Genomic DNA, 27,050 nt, shown 5'->3' with positions numbered 1-27,050 from the left:
TAAGAGGATCATTTCGCTCCAGCATTAACATGTAAAAGAATAACTGCCCATAGTGCATTACCCTTGATATTGCTTTATTGAATAAAAATTGCACTTACATGTATGCGGAATGGATTTCACATAAAGATACAAAGCGTTGAGGGATTCCTAAATGCCTGGGTCCGGCTGCAGCTCGGATCCTAAGCGACGTGGTGACGGCACGCCTCCTGCCTGACGCGTTTCCGCCGATTGGCTATCTTCAGAGAAAGGAGGTTCTCGCGCGCCGTCACTTCCGTCCTTTTATTCTAAAGGGAGCCGCGTCACTTCCGCTGTCTGCAGAGGAGGCGCCGGAAGTCTCTTACGGGTTCCTCGGCTTCAAATTATTAAATATATCTTAATATCCATAACAGTAATCAAATCTGGAAGTGGTTTAGTGATATTTGAAACGGAAAGGTTCCTCTTTAATACTTTTAGTACATCGCAAGTGACTGTATATCTCCTCATTCTCGATCTCTCTACTGTTAAAATTCAACTATTTAATGTTGGATGTACTTTAAACTCTCAATAAGGAGTATAGTCTATCCACATTTATAATTGGGATAAAATCTTACATAGATATCTCTATTTAAATGTCAACCTTGACACCGGAAGTGAAGGGTCCGATATTCCTATAACTAGGGATATGTTGACATATAGATATATATTTAAAATCTAAAGCTAAAATACAGCATAATACCTTTTAAAATATATATAAATGAATAAAACACCTCTATATAAAAAATACATTCTGTAAAATAATAAAAATTATAACATACCAGATCTCTATATGTGGTCTGGAGGTATGTATGTATAAAAAGTGACATGCTGGAAGGTTTAAATTTAATACTAGCTATGTATTAACTGTTGTTAATATGAGAATTGATATCCCAGTCTATGTTTTGACCTCTAGGTCTGTAACATTTTAGCTCATAAATCCAAAAGGTCTCACGTCTCGAAATTGACCTTTGTAGGTTACTACCTCTCCAATGTGGGACGTGTTTTTCAATGACCGTGATTTTGAGTTTTTTTGGATCTTTGTTGTGGCAAGTAGCATAATGCTGGGAGACACTATGTCCTGGGAATCCATTGTGGATATTTGTTAAGTGTTCTCCAACACGAATGCCTGCTGTCCTAATAGTCCTACCTACGTACTGTAGGTTACATTCGCATTGTAGTAGGTATATTACACCTTTGGTATCACATGTTATGAACTCTCTGATGGGATATTCTTTCCCTGTAGTGGTGGAAGTGAATTTGTTGGTTCTCAGTGTAATTGCCTCTGTGCATATCCGGCACCTTTTGCAGGGATAAAAGCCCTTCATATTTGGGAATATCTCCATCTTAATGGGTCTTTCGACTGGGTTTCTGGCTATTAATTCCTTCAGGTTCGTCGCCTTCCTGAAGATTATTTTAGGTTGGGTCGGTAAGACTTGCCCTAAGATTTTGTCCTCTTGTAGGACGCCCCAGTACTTCCTAAAAATATAATTGAGCCACTTATAATTGCTGGAGAACTTAGTGGTGAATGCATATTCAAAGTGAGGAGAAGTTGAAGTATTTTTACATTTTGGTTCCACTAAGTTCTTTTGCTCCATGGGCATGACATTTTCAATCTCTTTGTCCAGCTCCGAGGTGTCGTACCCTTTTTCCACGAACCTCTGCTTCAGGGTCCCTACTTGTTGTTGGAAATCTTCTTGTGTAGTACAGTTCCTGCGGATCCTTCTAAATTGACTTCTAGGTACTGAGCCAAGCCATTTGGGATGATGACAGCTGTCGATAGCTATGAAACCATTTCTATCAGTTGGTTTAAAGAAAGACTTGGTTGCAAAGCCCGAGTTTTTACGATAGATCACCAAATCAAGAAAGTTGATGGAGGTATTGCTGTATTGGTAGGTGAATCTAATACCCCAGTTGTTACAATTGAGGTTATCCATGAAATTTTTCAACAATATTTCATCTCCTTGCCATATCAGCAGTGTATCATCAATATACCTCCTCCAAATGACCAGTTCTTTCACACGATTGGTGAAAATGTTCCGGTCCTCCCAGAGAGCCATGAACAGGTTGGCTAAGCTGGGGGCAAATTTTGCCCCCATAGCCACACCTGTTCGCTGGCGATAAAAATTCTGGTTATAGTAAAAATAATTGTGATTCATCCCAAAGGTTAGAAGGTCCAAAATAAATTGTTTTTGTTTGAGCGGAATATCATGGTTCGCATCCAGGAATACGCTGACTGCTTCGTACCCCATCTCATGTGGTATGATGGTGTACAACGAGGTGACGTCCGCTGTAACTAGTAGTACGTCACCTTGAATCTCAACCTCTGTGATATCCTTAATGCATTGTGATGTGTCCTTAAGGAAAGCAGGTGTTTCCTGTACTAAAGGTTGTAAGAAATAGTCGACGTATTTTCCTATCCTCGAGGTTATTGATTCGATTCCGCTGACTATAGGCCTCCCGGGTGGATTATTCAGACATTTGTGAATTTTCGGGAGGTAGTATATAGTCGGGATTCTCGGTGAGACAGGGACTAGAAATTCTTTTTCTTTCTCATTTAAAATTCCCATATCAAAACCTTTATGGATTAGTTTTTCCAGCTTCTTTTTATATACGGAGGTGGGATCACTTCTTAGGACTTCGTATGTGGTCTGATCTCTCACCAGTCTATCCATTTCCTGGATGTAATCATCCTTATTTAATAATACAATCCCTCCACCCTTATCGGCTGGTCTAATCACTAGGTTCTTCTTCTCACATAGGGATTTAATACCCTTTTGTAAATCTCCTTGAGGTTTGAATTCCAGCTCTTTTTTTCTAGTTCTTTAAGAACCAGATCCCTAAATACTGTAACATGATGGCTTGGGACTCCTGGAGGATTAAACAATGAGGCATTCTTCAAACCTGATGGAATTACAGTTGAGGTTTGATAGGAAACATAGTTCCTCTCTCCTGCTTTTGATAAAAAATGTCTCTTTATGTTGAGTTTCCTCACATATTTGTGGATGTCCACAAATGTCTCAAACTTATTTAGGGGTTTCTTCGGGGCATATTTTAGCCCTTTACTCAATGTATGTTTCTCAGAGTCGGAGAGATCTATCTTACTCAGATTGAAAATCCCTTGGGTTTCGTGACTCGTCCTTCTTTTCTTTGAGCCTCCTCTGCATCCTCTATTTATTTTCTTCTTTTTTTGCCTTTCTTTGGGCCCTGCCCTAAAAAATTCTTCTTGTTGTTTTTCATGGGTGTTTTATTCTGTGGAGGTTCAAACACCTCTTCCCTTTCTTCATATCCACTGTGTCGTAAGGGTTCGAATCTATTTTGGGTATATTGAGGATAAACTCTAGGGGTATGGGGAGAATCATTGTAATTCCCCATATAGTCCATAGACATCCTTCTCGGTGATCGAGATCTTGATCTTCTTTTTTGTCTCTCCCTTGAGTTCGTTCGTTGTTCATGTTTACTCCTAAAGGAGTCATGTCTGGGAGGTCTCGTTCTTTCTTTCTTGTAATTATTAGGATTGTCTCCCCCATTTTGCTGTCTCGTATTTTGGCTTGAGTTGTTCTCTCTCAAAGGTTTGAACTTATCAGTTCCTCTATACCCTAAATGTTCCGCATCTTTTTTAGGGGGTTCTTTTATTTTCACCTCTTTCTTAGGTACATCCTTCGGTGCTCTATAACCAAACGGTTCCAAAGTTTGCTGGGAGGTCCCTTCTCCTGGTGAATTTTGGGTTTCCATATTTTCTTCTTCTTCCACTATAAGGTTAAGTTGCCACTTAAATACCTTTGAGGTCCGGTAATCATCCAGGTCTCTGAGATATTTTTTCCTTTTCTTAGTTTTTTGTTCTTCATCTTCCATAGCTAGTATTTCTCTCAGTTCTTGGTTGTATACCTTATATGCTTCTTCTTGCATGGATGGTACCAACTTCTCCTTAATTTCTAATATTTCCTTATTTAATTTTAGGACTATCTTTCTCTTCCTATCAATAAGGAAATTAAGTAAGCCCATACCGGCTCCATTGAAAAAATGAAACCATTCCTTGAGATCTGGATCCCCTTGGTCTGGGTATAAATTCCACCTCAGACTCCTGGGGACCATTTTCTCCTGGACATATTTCTCAAGAAACGCTATGTCCCAAGACGCATGTAATTCAGAGATCATTACGTTTTTTAGTCTCATGAAGACTCCTCTTAAATCTGTGGTCTCATGAGTGGTTTTGGTGAAGATATCTTCTACTAGAAGTTTACTAGAGGCTTTCCAGCAGGTGGAGGGAACTTCAATTCACAAAGCGAATTAACCATCACCTGTCAGCACCTCACCATTGTTGGTGGTTTCACCATTGATTCAATTGTGTTGGGACTTATACACCGTTTATTTACATTTTGATTTGTATTGTACAGAAGACACATTCACTTGTCACCATCACTGTTGGTGGTCTCACTATTGACACAGTTGTGTCATGGGACTTTTCTTCACCATTTCTGTATATACATTTTGTTTATATTTGGAATTGTTTTTGTATTGATTGGAATACACACTTTATAATTTTTGATATAGCGCACCATTAATTATTCTATCACATATTTTTTCATCTGGTAGCAGCATATCACAGATCAGCGCACTTTACTCTTCATATCATTTATACACACACTTTCAAGTAGCAGCAGGTCAATATGGATATTTTTGAATATTACAGCACACGGAAACTTATAGTAGAAGATATCTTCACCAAAACCACTCATGAGACCACAGATTTAAGAGGAGTCTTCATGAGACTAAAAAACGTAATGATCTCTGAATTACATGCGTCTTGGGACATAGCGTTTCTTGAGAAATATGTCCAGGAGAAAATGGTCCCCAGGAGTCTGAGGTGGAATTTATACCCAGACCAAGGGGATCCAGATCTCAAGGAATGGTTTCATTTTTTCAATGGAGCCGGTATGGGCTTACTTAATTTCCTTATTGATAGGAAGAGAAAGAAAGTCCTAAAATTAAATAAGGAAATATTAGAAATTAAGGAGAAGTTGGTACCATCCATGCAAGAAGAAGCATATAAGGTATACAACCAAGAACTGAGAGAAATACTAGCTATGGAAGATGAAGAACAAAAAACTAAGAAAAGGAAAAAATATCTCAGAGACCTGGATGATTACCGGACCTCAAAGGTATTTAAGTGGCAACCTAACCTTATAGTGGAAGAAGAAGAAAATATGGAAACCCAAAATTCACCAGGAGAAGGGACCTCCCAGCAAACTTTGGAACCGTTTGGTTATAGAGCACCGAAGGATGTACCTAAGAAAGAGGTGAAAATAAAAGAACCCCCTAAAAAAGATGCGGAACATTTAGGGTATAGAGGAACTGATAAGTTCAAACCTTTGAGAGAGAACAACTCAAGCCAAAATACGAGACAGCAAAATGGGGGAGACAATCCTAATAATTACAAGAAAGAAAGAACGAGACCTCCCAGACATGACTCCTTTAGGAGTAAACATGAACAACGAACGAACTCAAGGGAGAGACAAAAAAGAAGATCAAGATCTCGATCACCGAGAAGGATGTCTATGGACTATATGGGGAATTACAATGATTCTCCCCATACCCCTAGAGTTTATCCTCAATATACCCAAAATAGATTCGAACCCTTACGACACAGTGGATATGAAGAAAGGGAAGAGGTGTTTGAACCTCCACAGAATAAAACACCCATGAAAAACAACAAGAAGAATTTTTTAGGGCAGGGCCCAAAGAAAGGCAAAAAAAGAAGAAAATAATTAGAGGATGCAGAGGAGGCTCAAAGAAAAGAAGGACGAGTCACGAAACCCAAGGGATTTTCAATCTGAGTAAGATAGATCTCTCCGACTCTGAGAAACATACATTGAGTAAAGGGCTAAAATATGCCCCGAAGAAACCCCTAAATAAGTTTGAGACATTTGTGGACATCCACAAATATGTGAGGAAACTCAACATAAAGAGACATTTTTTGTCAAAAGCAGGAGAGAGGAACTATGTTTCCTATCAAACCTCAACTGTAATTCCATCAGGTTTGAAGAATGCCTCATTGTTTAATCCTCCAGGAGTCCCAAGCCATCATGTTACAGTATTTAGGGATCTGGTTCTTAACCACTTCCTTACCGAGTCATGTAAAATGACGTCGGCAAAGTGGTTGTCTAGATCCGGGCCGCCGTCATATGACGTCGGCCCGTCCTAGCTGCTACTGCGCGCCCCCGGCGGCGCGCAGCGGCGCGATCAGGGATGAGGCTCGTCCCTCGGACATAGCCCATCACTGATCAAGGTAAACAGCCAATAGAAATTGGCTGTTTACCACGTGATCGGCTGTGTCAATCACAGCCGATCACATGAGCGGCTCCAGCACGAGCCGCTCGTTCTCTCTGCAATGCGCGCCCCCGGGGGCGCGCAGAGCAGCGATCGGGGATGAGGCTCGTCCCTCGGACAGAGTCGATCCCCGATCTAGGTAAAGAGCCAATGAAATTGGCTCTTTACCACGTGACCGGCTGTGTCCAATCACAGCCGGTCACAAATGTCAACAGAGAACACGGTAACTAGCTGTCACCGTGTTCTCCTCCTCACACACTGATCCTGTGTGAGGAGGAGATTGTGGTAACAGCTAGTTACCAAGTACAGTGCACCCCAAACACACTGATTGCCCCCCCCCCCCCCAATAAAGAGCACCTGTCACTAGCCCATCAAAGTACCCGAGTACCTGTCATCAGGTACTCAGATGACAGGTACTCGGGTACTCTGATGGGCTGGTGACAGGTATTCGGGTACTCTGATGACAGGTACTCGGGTACTCTGATGACGGATACTCTGATGACAGGTACTCGGGTACTCTGACGGGTACTCGGGTACTCTGATGACGGGTACTCGGGTACTCTGATAACGGGTACTCGGGTACTCTGATGACAGGTACTCGGGTACTCTGATGACGGGTACTCGGGTACTCTGATGACAGGTACTCGGGTACTCTGATGACAGGTACTCGAGTACTCTGATGACGGGTACTCGGGTACTCTGACAGGTACTCGGGTACTCTGATGACGGGTACTCGGGTACTCTGACAGGTACTCGGGTACTCTGATGACGGGTACTCGGGTACTCTGATGACAGGTACTCGGGTACTCTGATGACAGGTACTCGGGTACTTTGAGTACCTGTCAACGGAGTACCCGTCATCAGAGTACCTGAGTACCTGTCACCTACCCATCAGAGTACCCGAGTACCTTCCACCTGCTCATCAGAGTACCTGACGCCTGAAGTACCCAAGTACTTGCCGCCTGCTCATCAGTACCCATCACTACTCATCAGTACTCATCAGTACCTATCACGTATCAGTACTGATCATCAGTACCCATCAGTACAGTATCACCTATCACCTATCAGTCAGTGAGTACTACTCATCAGTACCTATCACCTGCCTGTCACCTGCCCATCAGAGTACCCGAGTACCTGTCACCTGCCTATCGGAGTACCCGAGTACCTGCCACCTGCTCATCAGTACCAGAGTACCTGTCACCTGCCCAACAAAGTACCCGAGTACCTGTCACCCTTCATACAGCCACCATGTCCAAGTCCAAAAAGGTTTATATACGTCCTCCGTTTAAACCTAAATACCGGTGTTATGGTAGCAGATAGCTGCCATAACCCTGGTATTTTTTTAAACGGTGGACGGTTGGCTTTTCGATAAGGGTGGTCCCAGCGGCGGATTCGCCGTGGGATCACCCTTCCGGGATGGCGGAAGAGGCGCCCCCCCCCCCTCCCGACGCGTTCCGGTCCCTTTCCCCGCTTACCGGACCCGCCGGCAGCGGGGAAAACGATCCGGTCCCGAATCCTCACAGACAGGATGTCGAGTGAGGGCAAGCTTGCCCTCACTTGACTCTATGGTCTTGGAGGACCGGAGCTACGGAAAATGTTGTTGCCTAGCAACCGGTTTAAAGGTCCTTTTTTTTTTTTTTCATTTTATATTATAATTATTATTTTTTTTTTTTTTTTTTCTATCTTTTAGTGTACTTGTGAGATCTGAGGACTTTTTGACCCCAGATCTCACAAAAAAGAGGTCCTGTCGTGCCTATTTCTATTACGAGGAATATTTACATTTCTTTTAATAGAAATAAAAATGATCAATTTTTTATTTTTTTTTAAACGGTGTAAAAATAAAAAATAATAAATAAAATAAATAGTAAAAAAAAAAAAAAAAATAAAATTAAAGCGCCCTGTCCCCGTTAGCTCGCGCGCAGAAGCGAATGCATACAGAAACCCCGCCCACATATGTAAACGGTGTTCAAACCACACATGTGAGGTATCGCCGCGATCGTTAGAGCAAGGGGAATAATTTGAGCCCTAGACCTCCTCTGTAACTCAAAGATGTCAACCTGTAGAAATTTTTAAATTGTCGCCTATGGGGATTTTTAAGTACCAAAGTTTGTCACCATTCCGTGAGCGTGCGCAATTTTGAAACATGACATGTTGGGTATCTATTTACTCGGCGTAACATTATCTTTCACATTATGGAAAAAAATTGGGCTAACTTTACTGGTTTCTTATTTTTTAATTAAAAAAAGTGAATTTTTTCCAAAAAAATTGCGTTTGGAAGACCGCTACGCAAATACGGGGTGATAAAAAATAGTGCAATAATCTCCATTTTATTCTCTAGGGTCTCTGCTAAAAAAAAAATATATAATGTTTGGGGGTTCTAAGCAGTTTTCTAGCAAAACAACTGATTTTAGCTTGTAAACACCAAATGTCAAAAATAGGCCTAGGCAAGTGGCTAGGATGCATGATGATGCTCCTTGGATGTTCGGCCCCTCTATATGGCTAGGCTGTGAAAAAGTCTCACACATGTGGTATTGCCATACTCAGGAGGAGTGGCAGAATGTATTTTGGGGTGTCATTTTTGCTGTGTACATGCTATGTGTTAGGAATATCCTATAAATTGACAACTTTGTGTAAAAAAAAAAAGTTTTCATTTTTTTCCCACATTTTCCAAAAACCTGTGGAAAAAAATGATATGTTCAAACGACCCATAATGCCTCATAGAATATACGTTGGAGTGTTTGCTTTCCAAAATGGGGTCATTTTGTGGACTTTTCCATTGTATTGGTGCTCTAGGGCCTTGAAAAGTGTGATAGGTAGTAAAAAAGTTTTATGTGTATTTATGCTCCTAGAACGCCTGAATGTGCTTCTTGGACGTGGAGTCTCTTTTTGTGGCCAGGCTGTGTAAAAGTCTCACACATGTGGTATCGCCATACTCGGAAGGAGTAGCAGAATGTATTTTTGGGTGTAATTTTTGCTGTGTACATGCTATGTGTTAGAAATAGCTTATAAATTGACAACTTTGTGGGAAAAAAAAGAAAAAAAAATTTTTTCTTCATTTTCCCAAGAATTGTGGGAAAAAATTACAACTTCAAAAAACTCACCATGCCTCTTACTAAATACCTTGGACTGTCTACTTTACAAAAAGGGGTCATTTGGTCGGTATTTGTACTGTCCTGACATTTCAGGGCCTCAAGAAAGGAGATAGGCAGTCAGTACATCTGGTGTGATCAATTTTCAGTAATTGGTACCATAGCTTCTAGACTCAATAACTTTCACACAGACTAAATAATATACACTAATTCGGGTTAATTTTACCAGAGACATGTAGCAGTATACATTTTGGCCCAAATGTATGAAGAAAAATTTATTTTTTGCAAAATTTCATAATTGAAACTAAAAAAAAGTGTTTTTTTTTCAAAATTTTTGCTCTTTTTTTGCATATATCACGAAAAAAAAAAAACCCCAGTTGTGATCAAATACCACCAAAAGAAAGCTCTATTTGTGTGAAAAAAATGATAAAAATTTTGTTTGGTTATAGTGTAGCATGACTGAGCAATTGTCATTCAAAGTGTGAGAGTGCTGAAAGCTGAAAATTGGTCTGGGCAGGAAGGGTGTCAAACTGCTCTGTATGGAAGCGGTTAAAGAACTAGAAGAAAAAGAGCTGGAATTCAAACCTCAAGGAGATTTACAAAAGGGTATTAAATCCCTATGTGAGAAGAAGAACCTAGTGATTAGACCAGCCGATAAGGGTGGAGGGATTGTATTATTAAATAAGGATGATTACATCCAGGAAATGGATAGACTGGTGGGAGATCAGACCACATACGAAGTCCTAAGAAGTGATCCCACCTCCGTATATAAAAAGAAGCTGGAAAAACTAATCCATAAAGGTTTTGATATGGGAATTTTAAATGAGAAAGAAAAAGAATTTCTAGTCCCTGTCTCACCGAGAATCCCGACTATATACTACCTCCCGAAAATTCACAAATGTCTGAATAATCCACCCGGGAGGCCTATAGTCAGCGGAATCGAATCAATAACCTCGAGGATAGGAAAATACGTCGACTATTTCTTACAACCTTTAGTACAGGAAACACCTGCTTTCCTTAAGGACACATCACAATGCATTAAGGATATCACAGAGGTTGAGATTCAAGGTGACGTACTACTAGTTACAGCGGACGTCACCTCGTTGTACACCATCATACCACATGAGATGGGGTACGAAGCAGTCAGCGTATTCCTGGATGCGAACCATGATATTCCGCTCAAACAAAAACAATTTATTTTGGACCTTCTAACCTTTGGGATGAATCACAATTATTTTTACTATAACCAGAATTTTTATCGCCAGCGAACAGGTGTGGCTATGGGGGCAAAATTTGCCCCCAGCTTAGCCAACCTGTTCATGGCTCTCTGGGAGGACCGGAACATTTTCACCAATCGTGTGAAAGAACTGGTCATTTGGAGGAGGTATATTGATGATACACTGCTGATATGGCAAGGAGATGAAATATCGTTGAAAAATTTCATGGATAACCTCAATTGTAACAACTGGGGTATTAGATTCACCTACCAATACAGCAATACCTCCATCAACTTTCTTGATTTGGTGATCTATCGTAATAAACTTGGGCTTTGCAACCAAGTCTTTCTTTAAACCAACTGATAGAAATGGTTTCATAGCTATCGACAGCTGTCATCATCCCAAATGGCTTGGCTCAGTACCTAGAAGTCAATTTAGAAGGATCCGCAGGAACTGTACTACACAAGAAGATTTCCAACAACAAGTAGGGACCCTGAAGCAGAGGTTCGTGGAAAAAGGGTACGACACCTCGGAGCTGGACAAAGAGATTGAAAATGTCATGCCCATGGAGCAAAAGAACTTAGTGGAACCAAAATGTAAAAATACTTCAACTTCTCCTCACTTTGAATATGCATTCACCACTAAGTTCTCCAGCAATTATAAGTGGCTCAATTATATTTTTAGGAAGTACTGGGGCGTCCTACAAGAGGACAAAATCTTAGGGCAAGTCTTACCGACCCAACCTAAAATAATCTTCAGGAAGGCGACGAACCTGAAGGAATTAATAGCCAGAAACCCAGTCGAAAGACCCATTAAGATGGAGATATTCCCAAATATGAAGGGCTTTTATCCCTGCAAAAGGTGCCGGATATGCACAGAGGCAATTACACTGAGAACCAACAAATTCACTTCCACCACTACAGGGAAAGAATATCCCATCAGAGAGTTCATAACATGTGATACCAAAGGTGTAATATACCTACTACAATGCGAATGTAACCTACAGTACGTAGGTAGGACTATTAGGACAGCAGGCATTCGTGTTGGAGAACACTTAACAAATATCCACAATGGATTCCCAGGACATAGTGTCTCCCAGCATTATGCTACTTGCCACAACAAAGATCCAAAAAAACTCAAAATCACGGTCATTGAAAAACACGTCCCACATTGGAGAGGTAGTAACCTACAAAGGTCAATTTCGAGACGTGAGACCTTTTGGATTTATGAGCTAAAATGTTACAGACCTAGAGATCATAACATAGACTGGGATATCAATTCTCATATTAACAACAGTTAATACATAGCTAGTATTAAATTTAAACCTTCCAGCATGTCACTTTTTATACATACATACCTCCAGACCACATATAGAGATCTGGTATGTTATAATTTTTATTATTTTACAGAATGTATTTTTTATATAGAGGTGTTTTATTCATTTATATATATTTTAAAAGGTATTATGCTGTATTTTAGCTTTAGATTTTAAATATATATCTATATGTCAACATATCCCTAGTTATAGGAATATCGGACCCTTCACTTCCGGTGTCAAGGTTGACATTTAAATAGAGATATCTATGTAAGATTTTATCCCAATTATAAATGTGGATAGACTATACTCCTTATTGAGAGTTTAAAGTACATCCAACATTAAATAGTTGAATTTTAACAGTAGAGAGATCGAGAATGAGGAGATATACAGTCACTTGCGATGTACTAAAAGTATTAAAGAGGAACCTTTCCGTTTCAAATATCACTAAACCACTTCCAGATTTGATTACTGTTATGGATATTAAGATATATTTAATAATTTGAAGCCGAGGAACCCGTAAGAGACTTCCGGCGCCTCCTCTGCAGACACCGGAAGTGACGCGGCTCCCTTTAGAATAAAAGGACGGAAGTGACGGCGCGCGAGAACCTCCTTTCTCTGAAGATAGCCAATCGGCGGAAACGCGTCAGGCAGGAGGCGTGCCGTCACCACGTCGCTTAGGATCCGAGCTGCAGCCGGACCCAGGCATTTAGGAATCCCTCAACGCTTTGTATCTTTATGTGAAATCCATTCCGCATACATGTAAGTGCAATTTTTATTCAATAAAGCAATATCAAGGGTAATGCACTATGGGCAGTTATTCTTTTACATGTTAATGCTGGAGCGAAATGATCCTCTTAATCACCCATAACAAGTGGCCATGAGTACTATCTGAACACAGAAACCTACCCGAATGTGAACAGCGGAGTGACATATGAGTTCTACATCCATTGTGGCTACCAATATCGGTTGAACCTGAGGGCAGTGAGCAGTGCTTGATATACCCATTTGATCTGGTAAGAGGCCTGACGGGCCCTTGTGAATGCACGGCGGGGAGCACTTTGTTCAGTTTGGGCACCAGGATTGTTTATTTTCACTATAGAAAAGCACTTACCCTATTCCGTCCGGTAAGGAGGCTTTCCAGCAGGTGGAGGGAACTTCAATTCACAAAGCGAATTAACCATCACCTGTCAGCACCTCACCATTGTTGGTGGTTTCACCATTGATTCAATTGTGTTGGGACTTATACACCGTTTATTTACATTTTGATTTGTATTGTACAGAAGACACATTCACTTGTCACCAACACTGTTGGTGGTCTCACTATTGACACAGTTGTGTCGTGGGACTTTTCTTCACCATTTCTGTATATACATTTTGTTTATGTTTGGAATTGTTTTTGTATTGATTGGAATACACACTTTATAATTTTTGATATAGCGCACCATTAATTATTCTATCACTTGTAAAAGTATACTCAGATAACACCCCACTTCAATATGTGGGATTTGGGGTGCCACTGGTCTATCACACTAGTTGTTCAAAAACATGGCCAGTGAGTTTGGCACTGTGTGTAGCAGAGTTAACACAGCAAAAGAGGCAATATTGTTGCACGACACAAATACACTTAGGAAAGTATACTCAGATAACACCCCTCTTCAATCTGTGGTATTTGGGGGGGGGGGGCACAGGTTTATTACACCAGTTCTACAAATAATTGGCCAGTAACTGTTGTCACTGTGTGTAGCACAGTTAACACAGCAAAAGAGGCCACATTTTTGCAGGACACAAATACACTCTTAGAAAAGTACACTGTTAATTAACACCCCACTTCAATATGTGGTATTGGGGGGCCACTGGTTTATCACACCAGTTGTTCCAAAAATTGGCCAGTGAGTTTGGCACTGTGTGTAGTGAGTTAACACAGCAATAGGGGCAATATTGTTGCAGGACACAAATACACTTGTAAAAGTATACTCAGATAACACCCCACTTCAATATGTGGTATTGGGGGGCCACTGGTCTATCACACAAGTTGTAATACATTAAAAGTGCTTTTGTCACTGTTTGTAGTATTGCTGCAGCAATGCTCAGTCATCACACCTGTCACAATGCTGCACAGTACACAATACAAATCCACTATAATATGCTTTCTATATTACAAAGTATATTATACCGTGGATTACAACCCTACATAGTGCACTAAACACCTATACCAAATAAATAGCAGCCCTTGAAATGACGTTTGTGGACATTAACAGAGCGATTTGTGTCACTGCTGATCTGCTGCATTAACTCTGATACAAACAGTGCCAAACTTACTGGCCAATTTTATGAACAACTGGTGTGATAGACCATTGGCCCCCCAATACCACATATTGAAGTGGGGTGTTATTTAACAGTAGACTTTTCTAAGAGTGTATTTCAGTCCTGCAAAAATCTGGCTTCTTTTGCTGCGTTAACTGTGCTACACACAGTAACAACAGTAACTGGCCAATTATTTGCATTGTGACTGGTGTGGTGAGCGTTGCTGCAGCAATACTACAAACAGTGACAAAGGCACTTTTAATGTATTATAACTGGTGTGATATACCAGTGGCCCCCCAATACCACAGATTGAAGCGGGGTGTTATCTGAGTATACTTTTATAAGTGTATTTGTGTCCTGCAACAATATTGCCTCTTTTGCTGTGTTAACTCTGCTACACACAGTGCCAAACTCACTGGCCAATTTTTTGAACAACTGGTGTGATAAAACCAGTGGCCCCCCAATACCACATATTGAAGTGGGGTGTTATCTGAGTATACTTTTATAAGTGTGTTTGTGTCCTGCAACAATATTGCCTCTTTTGCAGTGTTAACTCTGCTACACACAGTGCCAAACTCACTGGCCAAATTTTTGAACAACTGGTGTGATAGACAAGTGACCCCCCCAATACCACATATTGATGTAGGGTGTTATTTAACAGTATACTTTTCTAAGAGTGTGTTTTAGTGCTGCAACAATTTGGCCTGTTTTGCTGCATTAACTGTGCTACACACAGTGACAACAGTTACTGGCCAATTATTTGTAGAACTGGTGTGATAAACCTGTGGCCCCCCAATACCACAGATTGAAGCGGGGTGTTTTATACCTTGTTGCAGATATACTGCAATTCTCTAGAGACTTTTGTCACAGGGTCATTTAAAAAATGACAGGCAGAGGAAGAGGCAGGTCCTTACGCAGGGGTGGTAGGGGTAGGGCAGGAGCAGAAGGCCAGAGCCAAAGTCTGAAGTTTCAGAAGGTGCGTTTGATTACGTCAAAGGACGCACCAGACTTTGTTGAGTGGCTCACTCAGCCTTCCTCTTCTGCGCCCTCCTCATCCTCTCTATCTGTACCCTCTTCACTCTCTGCTGTGTGCACCCCCAAAGACACCACCACAAACACCACCACAAACACCACCACCATATACCCTCCGCTTGAGTCACTGGAATTATTTTCCGGTCCATCACAAGACATTTGTGATGCTCAGCCATTGTTGGCATCGGATCAGGAATCAGGATCAGGAAGAGGAGGTGGCAACAGCCGCCACTCGACAATACCCAGATCAGCCCAAGGAGGTTGGTCCCCGCTGTTGCTGCCTACTCCAAGATCTTTAATGTTAGTGGTGGGGAAGGTGACGTGGATGATGACGTGTCTATGGACGTCACGTGGGTGGCCACAAGAGAGGAAGAGGAGGGGAGTTCAGAGGGAGAGATGGACCAGCAGATAGGGAGGAGAGGCAGGCGGAACTTGCATTGCACAAGAGGTACAAAGCAGACTGCAAATGTATCAGGAGCGAGCCATCAACCATGTACAGTCACATCTGGCGCTCCCAGGACGCCGGCACATGGCTCCGCAGTGTGGGCTTTTATTAATGTGTCTGCTGCTGACAACAGTGTTGCCATCTGCAGCCTTTGCAGTCAACGCATAAGTCGCGGTAAGCCCAACACTCACCTAGGGACGACCGCCTTAAGAATGCACCTTAACTCCCATCACCCAGCCCAGTGGGAGCAACACCGTCAGAACCCACAAAGCCAAACTCCAGGCTCTCACCGTCCAGCCTCTTCTCCTTCTCCTCTCTCCTCACAATTGTACTCCACTTCACCTTCCATGATGCCATTGTCACATTGTTCTGGAAAAAGGCAGGCTTCCGTGGCCCAAATGTTGGAGCGGAAAAAAATGATGACGCCGGATAGCACTCTTGCCAAATGTTTGACTGCTGGCTTGTCGGAACTGATAGCCCGCTAACTACTGCCATATCAACTGGTGGACTCTGAGGCCTTTCGTAAATTTGTGGCCATTGGAACACCAAAATGGAAGGTCCCAGGCAGGAAATATTTCTCACGGAAGGGCATTCCAGATCTGTATGGCCATGTTCAGTTGCAAGTGAATATATCTCTGGCACACAGTGTTGGTGCCAAGATACTGTACATCTGACCACAGACACATGGTCTAGCAAACACGGGCAGGGAAGGTATATCACTTTTACTGCCCACTGGTTGAACCTTCTGATGGCCCTCAAGCGTGTAACCCGTGGTACCCGTGTAGATTTTGGTTGTACCGCCACAGATTGCATGAAGGCCTGCCTCTCCTCCTCCTCCATCCTCCCTCTCCTCCTTCGGCTGACTCCTCCTTTTCCGCTGCTACCGTGTCTTCCGCTGCGCCGCCCAAGATCCCCAGAACCTATTCCACATGCCAGGTGAGACGTTGCCATGCTGTGCTGCATCTGTTGTGCCTGGAAGCCAAGAGCCACTCTGGTCCTGCACTCCTTTCAGCTTTGCGTTCACAGGCAGATCAGTGGCTGACACCGCTCAATTTGACAGTTGGTAAAGTGGTGTGCGACAATGGTGCCAATCTGCTGAGCGCGCTGAAACAGTGCAAAATAACACACGTGCCATGCATGGCACACGTTCTGAACTTGGTCGTGCAGCGATTCGTTGCTAAATACCCTGGGGTACAGGACGTCTTGCGGCAGGCCAAGAAAATCTCCGGCCATTTCAGAAGATCTTACACAGCCATGGCTCGCCTTGCTGACATTCAGCGGGACACAACCTGCCCGTCAGGCGTCTTATTTGTGACTGCCCGACGCGATGGAACTCAACGTTGCATATGCTTGATAGGCTGCTCTAGCAGAAACGTGCAGTTAACGACTACCTGTACGAACTCTGCGGCAGGACAGGTTCTGGGGAGCTTGGGTTTTTTTCACCTCTTCTGCGGCCGTTCGATGATATCACCAAACTGGTCAGTCATGGCTAGGGCGCCATCAGTGACATCGTACCTTACGCCTTTTTTGTGGAGCATGCATTGCGTCATGTCATTGATCAAGCCGTCCAGGAGCAGGAGCAGGAAGATGAGGAAGTCGCAATGTTGGATGAATTCCCAGGGGGTGCTACTCCATCTGAGACAAGTCAACAACAGGAGTCTGAAGAGGAGTCAGAGGAGGATGGTGCCAGGGGGGGATGAGTAGGGGCAAGAAGAGCATGCTTTAAACCTTTCTGGGATCCCTGGTGTTATCCGTGGATGGGGGGAGGAGAACGAGGATGACATTATCTTGGCTGATGAGCTGGAGCCAGGCCACTACACCGCTTCCATTTTATTGAGAATGGGGGCCTTCATGCTCCAGTGTTTTAAGGGGGACCCCCGTATAAAAAGCGTTAAGGGCAAGGACCAGTACTGGGTTGCAACGTACTTAGACCCGCGGTACAAACAAAAAAATGGCGGAAATGATACCAGCATCACAGAGGGCGGTCAGAATGCAGCACTTCCAGGCCTTGCTGCGAGAAATGCTGCATTCTGCTTTTGCATGCGCTGGCTTAGGAATTTCCGGTCACAGAGAGACGGTTGCGGGTAGCAATCCAACAGCGCCTGCATGAAGAGGGCGGTTTGAAGATGTATTGGTCACTTCAGATATGAGATCCTTCATTCAGTCGACCCATCGACAGCTGTACTCTGGATCCAGCATCAGGAAACGCCTAGACCGACAGGTGTCCGACTACATCGGGTTAACGGCCGATGTGGACGCTCTGAGGAGTGATGAACCCCTGGACTACTGAGTCGGCAGGCTTGACCTCTGGCCAGAGCTTGCACAATTTGCAATGGAACTGTTGGCTTGCCCCCCGTCCAGTGTCCTGTCTGAAAGGACGTTCAGCGCAGCAGGGGGGATCATGACCGATAATCGCACTCGCCTAGCTCATGACAGTGTAGACTACCTCACATTTATTTAAAAGTTTGTAGCGCTTAAAATGATAAAAAGTCCATATAATTAAAAGGAAATGTCCTTTAAAATCAATATGACAGCAGATATCCACGTATAAATTAGCAATGGCATTCACCAACTCTCCCACGGAAGACCAAGTGACATGAAACCACCACCAAGAGAAGCATCTTAAATACCCTTACCAGATATCAAAATCTGAAATACAGTGTATCTCAATAGATATTAACAGGCATAAGGCATTCTCCCAGCGGATATCCGTAGTCAATAATGTCCCAAACGCTGATGTTCCCCTGTGAATCTCATCTCAGAAGACACAAAGGGAGCCTCTCATAGTGTAATATGTCCGAAAAATACTTTATTTGGCTTAAAACATGATAAATTACACTCACATTTAAGCAGAGTGGCAGCTGCGTTCAGTGTATCCACATGTAGCTTGTTTCCAACCCAAAAGATGGCCGCCGTTGTCCTCCACTGCGCATGTGTCCGCCTCCACCAATGGGGACACCCGACGTACGTTTCGTCATATGTAATGACGTCGTCAGGGGCGTGGCCACGTGGTGGAGGGACGCACTGTTTATAGAGGCAGGACGAGGCGGATTGGTCGGCCGAAGGCCGGAAATAGGAGCTATGCGCTCCATTAACAGGATGTTAGGAGAGATAATCGGTACCACCGTGTGATTAACTTAAAAGAGCATACCACACACAGAAAAGGGGACAATTTCCCCCAACAACATCCAATAAGATATGTTTTAATAGATCTTTACTCCATTAAGTAATGCAAATTTAATGCGGATACACATGCGAAGTCTCGGAACAGCGCCATCTTGTGGCCAAAAGAAACAGCTACAACCTGCTGCCATAAAAATGTGAATTGCATTTAAAACAAACAAAACAATAAAAACATTGATATAGATCATCACCAACGTGGTGCATCATCCACATTACATAAATTCACATTATTAAAAATAGAGACTGCTGTAATTCCATCAATGGTAATGATTAACATAAAGTGGAGATAGAATCAATGATCATAATTTAGCAAAAAGTGAAGATGGGATAGTAAATCAATCTTAACATGACATGGCATAAAGCCTCCCTCCAACTAACATTGTGTGGGTAAATCATGCATTGTTTATGAACGCATTCAGATCCCACTCAACATTAAGTCCATAAGGGGCATAAGCCTTGACACAATAAATCCAGGAGGTCTCCATCCTGGAGACACCCCGCGTGAGATTACTCCCCCGCCAATTTCCTACATATCTATCAATCCCTAGAAAAAGGGTACCTGCTGGGTTCCTATAATGGTGTGTATCATAATGGCGGGAGACACTATGTTTAGGAAACCCATTACATATATTTGTAATGTGCTCATTCAAACGGACCCTAAGCATCCTAGTGGTCCGTCCAATGTATTCCAATCCACATGGGCATCTGATAAGATACACCACGTGTCTGGAAGCACACGTAATAAAGGTATTGATTTTATGTACTTCTTTAGTGATCCCCGCCTCGAACTCCTCACACTTTTTCCTTCCTCCTGTGTTTATTTTACAAACTGCACAGGATCTACAAGGAAAAAATCCCACTTTGTCTTGAAAGAAGGAAACCCTCTTTGGGGGATTAATGATATTGGGGGCAACTTGTAACCTCAAGGGAGGTACGCCTCTAAAAATCACCTGTGGCGCCTCTGGCAAAACAGGGCCTAGAACCCCATCATTTCGCAACACAGGCCAATGTTTCCTCAAGATATTATTGACGGAATTATGCTGTATGGAATATGAGGAAAATAAAGCATGTTGGAACATATCATCTTTTTGCCTACATCTGGGTTGTAATAACTCCTCCCTATCCCTCTGATCAGCCCTTGAAATGGCAGAATCCAGGTCTTTTTCCTCATATCCTTTCTCCAAGAATATTTTCTTTTAGGAGGCAGCCTCTTCAAGGAAATCCTCCTTTTTGGAACAATTGCGCCTAAGCCTCAAGAATTGGCTGACAGGAACGGATCTCAGCCAAGATGGATGGTGACAGCTGGTTTTGTCAATAAATCCGTTCCTGTCAGTTTCCTTGAAGTACGTGGAGGTGACGACATGACCGTCCATTATTTTAATCTTAAGATCCAAAAAGTGAATCTCACTCTTACTCCACTCGAAGGTTAACACAATACCCCTATCGTTCCTATTTAGCCTGGTCATGAATAGTTCCAAAGAAGCAAAATCGCCATCCTATAGGAGGAGGGTGTCATCAATGTACCTCCTCCAGAGCACAAGCTCCGGCTGGGGAACAGTACCGATGACATCCTCCTCCCACCTGGCCATAAACAAATTGGCCATACTCGGTGCAACTTTGCTCCCATGGCCACTCACCGACTTTGACGATAATAAGTGTTGTCGAACCAAAAATAGTTACGACTCATTGCAAAGTCGAGGAGTGACATCAAAAATTCCCTCTGGAATCCCAAAGGCACAGCCTGTCTCAAATAATGAGCCACTGCTTCCATTCCATGCTCGTGCGAAATTATAGTATATAATGAGGAAACATCAGCGGTGGCTAAGATGTAAGTCTCCTTCCAACTGATGTTCCTCAACTCATTCACAACTTGCATGGAATCCCGCAAAAAAGAGGGGGTCTTAACCAGCAAAGGTTGAAGGAATTGATCAATGTATTTACCCACCCGGAAGGTAACGGAATCAATTCCGCTAACAATAGGCTAACAATAGGCCGCCCGGGTGGGTTAACTGGATCCTTATGTACCTTTGGCAGGTAATACATTACGGGTGTCCTCGGGGCCAAAGGGATCAAAAAATCCTTCTCTTTTTTTGTCAGAAGCTTATTCTTAAAACCAGCATCTACCAACACACCCAATTCTTTTTTATATTTGGTAGTGGGATTACCCGCCAGTAAATACATTGATCAATTCCTTCAACCTTTGGTGGTTAAGACCCCCTCTTTTTTGCGGGATTCCATGTAAGTTGTGAATGAGTTGAGAAACATCAGTTGGAAGGAGACTTACATCTTAGCCACCGCTGATGTTTCCTCATTATATACTATAATTTCGCACGAGCATTGAATGGAAGCAGTGGCTCATTATTTGAGACAGGCTGTGCCTTTGGGATTCCAGAGGGAATTTTTGATGTCACTCCTCGACTTTGCAATGAGTCGTAACTATTTTTGGTTCGACATCACTTATTATCGTCAAAGTCGGGGAGTGGCCATGGGAGCAAAGTTTGCACCGAGTATGGCCAATTTGTTTATGGCCAGGTGGGAGGAGGATGTCACCGATACTGTTCCCCAGCCGAAGCTTGTGCTCTGGAGGAGGTACATTGGTGACATCCTCCTCCTATGGGATGGCGATTTTGCTTCCTTGGAACTATTCATGACCAGGCTAAATAGGAACGATAGGGGTATTGTGTTAACCTTCGAGTGGAGTAAGAGTGAGATTCACTTTTTGGATCTTAAGATTAAAATAATGGACGGTCATGTCGTCACCTCCACGTACTTCAAGGAAACTGACAGGAACTGATTTATTGACAAAACCAGCTGTCACCATCCATCTTGGCTGAGATCCGTTCCTGTCAGCCAATTCTTGAGGCTTAGGCGCAATTGTTCCAAAAAGGAGGATTTGCTTGAAGAGGCTGCCTCCTTAAAGAAAAAATTCTTGGAGAAAGGATATGAGGAAAAAGACCTTGATTCTGCCATTTCAAGGGCTGATCAGAGGGATAGGGAGGAGTTATTACAACCCAGATGTAGGCAAAAAGATGACATGTTCCAACATGCTTTCTTTTCCTCATATTCCATACAGCATTATTCTGTCAAAAATATCTTGAGGAAACATTGGCCTGTGTTGCGAAATGATGGGGTTCTAGGCCCTGTTTTGCCAGAGGCGCCACAGGTGATTTTTAGAGGCGTACCTCCCTTGAGGTTACAAGTTGCCCCCAATATCATTAATCCCCCAAAGAAGGTTTCCTTCTTTCAAGACAAAGTGGGATTTTTTCCTTGTAGATCCTGTGCAGTTTTCAAATTAAACACAGGAGGAAGGAAAAAGTGCGAGGAGTTCGAGGCGGGGGTCACTAAAGAAGTACATAAAATCAATACCTTTATTACGTGTGCTTTCAGACACGTGGTGTATCTTATCAGATGCCCATGTGGATTGGAATACATTGGACGGACCACTAGGATGCTTAGGGTCCGTTTGAATGAGCATATTACAAATATATGTAATGGGTTTCCTAAACATAGTTTCTCCCGCCATTATGATACACACCATAATAGGAACCCAGCAGGTACCCTTTTTCTAGGGATTGATAGACATGTAGGAAATTGGCAATGGAGACCTCCTGGATTTATCGCGTCAAGGCTTATGCCCCTTATGGACTTAATGTTGAGTGCGATCTGAATGCGTTCATAAACAATGCATGATTTACCCACACAATATGTTAGTTGGAGGGAGGCTTTATGCCATGTCATGTTAAGATTGATTTACTATCCCATCTTCACTTTTTGCTAAATTATGATCATTGATTCTATCTCCACTTTATGTTAATCATTACCATTGATGGAATTACAGCAGTCTCTATTTTTAATAATGTGAATTTATGTAATGTGGCTGATGCACCACGTTGGTGATGACCTATATCAATGTTTTTATTGTTTTGTTTGTTTTAAATGTAATTCACATTTTTATGGCAGCAGGTTGTAGCTGTTTCTTTTGGCCACAAGATGGCGCCGTCCCGAGACTTCGCATGTGTATCCGCATTAAATTTGTATTACTTAATGGAGTAAAGATCTATTAAAACATATCTTATTGGATGTTGTTGGGGGAAATTGTCCCCTTTTCTGTGTGTGGTATGCTCTTTTGAGTTAATCACACGGTGGTACCGATTATCTCTCCTAACATCCTGTTAATGGAGCGCATAGCTCCTATTTCCGGCCTTCGGCCGACCAATCCGCCTCGTCCTGCCTCTATAAACAGTGCGTCCCTCCACCATGTGGCCACGCCCCTGACGACGTCATTAAACGAAACATACGTCGGGTGTCCCCATTGGTGAAGGCGGACGCATGCGCAGTGGAGGACGACGGCGGCCATCTTTTGGGTTGGAAACAAGCTACATGTGGATACACTGAACGCAGCTGCCACTCTGCTTAAATGTGAGTGTAATTTATCATGTTTTAAGCCAAATAAAGTATTTTTTCGGACATATTACACTATGAGAGGCTCCCTTTGTGTCTTCTGAGATGAGATTCACAGGGGAACATCAGGGTTTGGGACATTATTGACTACGGATATCCGCTGGGAGAATGTCTTATGCCTGTTAATATCTATTGAGATACACTGCATTTCAGATTTTGATATCTGGTAAGGGTATTTAAGATGCTTCTCTTGGTGGTGGTTTCATGTCACTTGGTCTTCCGTGGGAGAGTTGGTGAATGCCATTGCTAGTTTACACGTAGATATCTGCTATCATATTGATTTTAAAGGACATTTCCTTTTAATTATATGGACTTTTTATCATTTTAAGCGCTACAAACTTTGTATTTTGTGATTTTTTCAGGATCTTTTTGTGTAGCTGCTTTTTTATGAGATTTATGTAATTTGGTCAATCGTTTTTTGTATATTTTGATTGCTCGCTTAGTGGTGCATAGCACAGCTGTTTTACATTTTTCTACCTCACATTTATAAAAATGAATGAGGCAGGGATCTCTGAGGAATACAACACATGTGACCAGTAGACCATGTTTCATAGCAATTCCTCATGACAGGCCACAAATATCCGCCAGACCGCCATCCACCCACAACAATTCCTGGTCCTTGTCTTCGCTAAATACAGCGGCATAAAAGGTATTCCATGTCCATTGAATTCCTAATTTTGGGGGCCTTACATGGCAGACAATTATTTTTTCTGTCAATGCCTAATGAACCTTCAGGCACAGAATACTACGTTCTTAGCTGTCAAGTAAACCCATGTGGGCTAATTTTTGGGGCCTATAGTGGCCGACACTTACTTCTGTATCCTGTGAATGCCTAATGAACCTTCAGCCACAGAATACTACGTTCTTAGCTGTCAGGTAAACCCATGTGGGCTAATTTTTGGGGCCTATAGTGGCCAACACTTACTTCTGTATCCTGTGAATACCTAATGAACCTTCAGCCACAGAATACTACGTTCTTAGCTGTCAGGTAAACCCATGTGGGCTAATTTTTGGGGCCTATAGTGGCTGACACTTACTTCTGTATCCTGTGAATGCCTAATGAACTTTCAGCCACAGAATACTACGTTCTTAGCTGTCAGATAAACGCATGTGGGCTAATTTTTGGGACCTATAGTGTCCGACACTTCTGTATCCTGTGAATGCCTAATGAACCTTCAGCCACAGAATACTACGTTCTTAGCTGTCAGGTAAACCCATGTGGGCTACTTTTTGGGGCCTATAGTGGCTGACACTTACTTCTGTATCCTTTGAATGGCTAATGAACCTTCAGCCACAGAATACTACGTTCTTATATGTCAGGTAAACCCACGTGGGCTAATTTTTGGGGCCTATAATGGCTGACACTTACATCTGTATCCTGTGAATGCCTAATGAACCTTCAGCCACAGAATACTACATTCTTAGCTGTCAGGTAAACCCATGTGGGCTAATTTTTGGGGCCTATAGTGGCCGACACTTACTTATGTATCCTGTCAATGCCTAATGTACCTCCAGCCACAGAATACAACATTCTTAGCTGTTAGGTAAACACATGCGGGCTAATTTTTGGGGCCTGTACTGGCCGACACTTACTTCTTTATCCTGAGAATGCCTAATTTTTCAGACTGGAATTGAAAATCAATGGGTCTGTAAACGTTCCGCCAAATTGTGGAAAGAATGCGGACACATTTTACAGATGTGTGAATGGACCTTATATGTATTAGACAATGTATTTACTGGCTGCTGTCAGTTCTGGCTGATTTATGAAAAAAAAAACATTTTTTTGCTGAAAAAAAAAAAAAAAAAATTTAGGGCAACTTTTCCTATTGCAATACTTCTGTTATGACATTGTCCATGTGGTGGGACTATTTGTGCACAGCTGGTAAGTGTTTTGTGGCTGCAAATATGACCTAAAGGTTTTTAGAGTTCGCCTCCCATTAAAGTCAATGGGGCCCGCCACGAACCTGCGGTTCGCGGACACTTGAGAAAATTTGCGGCTGACATTCGCGAACCGCCCTGGCCGATGTTCGTCCATCACTACCGACAGCCCCTCAAAATTTTCGCTCCATCTCCTTGTTAAACCTGGATCTTAAGAGCTATGCCAAACTTTTGGCCAATAGACTAGTGGACATTCTCCCGTTCATTCCTGATTCATAAGTACCATCCTGGTTTACTAAGGGATGCCAAACTTCTGATGCCACCAGAAGGCTAATTAACGTGATTCATCATGCAGATATTACTGGGTCGCCTTCTCAGCTTCTATCCTTAGATGCAGAGAAGACGTTTGATAGATTCCACTGGAAGTATCTTACTCTGGTCTTACAAAAATTTAGATTTGAAGGTCAATTTCTCAAGGTTATACTAGCCCTATGCATAGGTCTGCACATTTAACACTTTTTCTACCCCATTATTAACCACTTAAGGACCAGGCCTATTTCTGACACTTGTTATTTACAAGTTAAAATCAGTATTTTTTGCTAGAAGATTACTTAGAACCCCCAAACATTATATATATATATATATATATATATATATATATATATATATATATATATATATATATATATATATATTTATTTTTAGCAGAGACCCTAGAGAATAAAATGGAGATCATTGCAATACTTTATTTCACACAGTATTTGTGCAGCGGTCTTACAAACCCATTTTTTTGGGGATAAAATACACTTTTTTAAATTAAAAAATAAGAAAACAGTAAAGTTAGCCCAATTTTTTTCTATAATATGAAAGAGAATGTTACTCCCACATGCTCCCTTGGCTACCAATACTGTTTGTTTTATGCAATTCTGTACTGTTACACATGCCAACTTTTGCTGATTGTATGTTTGTAATTTTGCATTTTTATAACTCAATAAAATATTTGAGAAAAAAAAAAAAAGATCTATGTCTGCATTTAACCCTGAAGGTTTTAATGTCTTGAGTCTATGTATCCGTAATGTCTCATTCTGGGATATCTTTTTTCTCATATCCGAACCCCTCCAGTGGTTGAATACTTTATCTATTCCACAAAACCAAAGGAGTAAGGGATCTTGGTTGTGGTGTGTTCTATAATGGTTGGATAGACTGTGTTTCTGACTGTGTTGTCTAAAAGGTGTACCTGTGAAGTTTCAGCTCTGTAGCATGTCCAGAACCAGAAAAAAAGATAATTTTTCAGTAGAGCAGGGATGGTGGTACCCTCATTTTACACCTATATGATCTTTTTTTTCTGGTTCTGGACATGCTACAGAGCTGAAACTTCACAGGTACACTTTTTAGACCCAGACACTAAATCCAAAGAATTTTTTTTTTTTATTATTTATTTATTTTTTTCAATAATTGTCTCTCTATCAAAAATGACACTTTTTAAGAACTTTTTTGTGTGATTTTGTGTCTGGGGGATCTAAATGGTGTACCTGTGGAGTTTCAGCTCTGTAGCATGTCCAGAACCAGAAAAAAAAGATCATATAGGTGTAAAAGGAGGGTACCACCATCCCTGCTCTACTGAAAAATTATCTTTTTTTATGGTTCTGGACATGCTAAAGAGCTGAAACTTCACATGTACACTTTTTAGACCCCCCCAGATACTAAATCCAAAGAAAAAATATTTTTTTTCATTTTTTCAATAATTGGCTCTTTATCAAAAATGACAATTTTTAAGAACT

The 27,050-nt window shown here is 42.1% G+C and overlaps 1 protein-coding gene across 1 annotated transcript in view; it reads right to left on the bottom strand.

Annotated features, from left to right (window-relative positions):
* The window catches only part of LOC309562208 (uncharacterized protein), a gene marked incomplete at its 5' end in the record, with an annotated part of 1,875,955 nt that overhangs the window by 156,389 nt on the left and 1,692,516 nt on the right, over positions 1–27,050 (bottom strand). The gene's annotated exons all lie outside the window — the stretch shown is intronic.

This window comes from Pelophylax lessonae, assembly GCF_965119305.1.
Source record: "Pelophylax lessonae genome assembly, chromosome: 8".
Lineage (NCBI taxonomy): Eukaryota > Metazoa > Chordata > Amphibia > Anura > Ranidae > Pelophylax > Pelophylax lessonae.
The sequence above is the reverse complement of the archived record's forward strand: the minus strand, read 5'-3'. Positions and strand labels throughout refer to the sequence as shown.